This window comes from Nannospalax galili, unplaced genomic scaffold (genome assembly GCF_000622305.1).
Source record: "Nannospalax galili isolate Female #2095 unplaced genomic scaffold, S.galili_v1.0 scaffold264, whole genome shotgun sequence".
Taxonomy (NCBI): domain Eukaryota; kingdom Metazoa; phylum Chordata; class Mammalia; order Rodentia; family Spalacidae; genus Nannospalax; species Nannospalax galili.
Window position 1 is genome coordinate 1562731 of NW_008352391.1, and position 1170 is coordinate 1563900.

Consider the following 1170-nt stretch of genomic DNA (forward strand, 5'->3'; position numbering starts at 1 on the left):
GACACTTGAAAAGCAACAACAAATGAAACCCAAACCCAGCAGACAAGAAGAAATAACAAAAATCAGGGAAGAAATTAATGAAATAGAAACAAAGAAAACAATACAAAGAATCAATGAATCCAAGAGCTGTTTCTTTGAAAAAATAAAGATTGACAGACTGCTAGCCCAGTTAACCAAAAGAAAGAAAGAGCACCTCCAAATCAACAAAATCAGAGATGAAGGGGAAACATCATAACACACACTAGAAAGATACAGAACATTATAAGGGGATACTTTAAAAACCTATATGCTACTAAATTTGAAAACCTAAAAGAAATGGACGGATATCTAAAGGCATGGGAACCAGCAAAACTAAACCAAGAAGAGATTAACAACTTAAACAGACCCATAGCACAAAGATATTGAAACAGTAATACAAAACCTCCCGACTGAAAAAAGCCCAGGACCAGATGGATTTACAGCAGAATTTTATCAGACATTTAAAGAAGATCTGCATCTAATTTCACTTAATATATTAAAAAAAAAAGAAATGGAGGGAGAACTTCCAAATTCCTTCTATGAAGCCAGCATCACTCTAATACCAAAGCCAGGTAAAGATACAACCAAAAAAGAAAACTATAGACCCATATCCTTAATGAACAAGGATGCAAAAATTCTCAACCAGATACTTTCAAACCACATACAGACACACATCAAAAAGATCATCGACTATGATCAAGTCGGCTTTATCCCAGATGCAGGGATAGTTCAATATACATAATTCAATAAACATCATAAATCATATAAATGGGCTCAAAGCAAGAAACATATGGTCATCTCAATAGATGCAGAGAAGGGCTTTGATAAAATTCAACATGCATTTATGTTCAAAGTCCTAGAGGGAATTGGAGTGGAGGGAACATACATCAACATAATTAAAGCCATATATAACAAACCCACAGCCAACATCATTCTAAATGGAGAAAAACTGGAAGCATTCCCATTGAAATCAGGAACCAGAAAAGGCTGCCCACTATCTCCACTTCTCTTTAACATAGTACTTGAAACTCTTGCAAGAGCAATAAGACAAAAGAAGGAAATTAAAGGAGTAATAATTAGAAAAGAAGAGCTCAAATTATCCCTTTTTGCAGATGATATGATATTATATCTAAGGGACGCCAAAAATTCCAC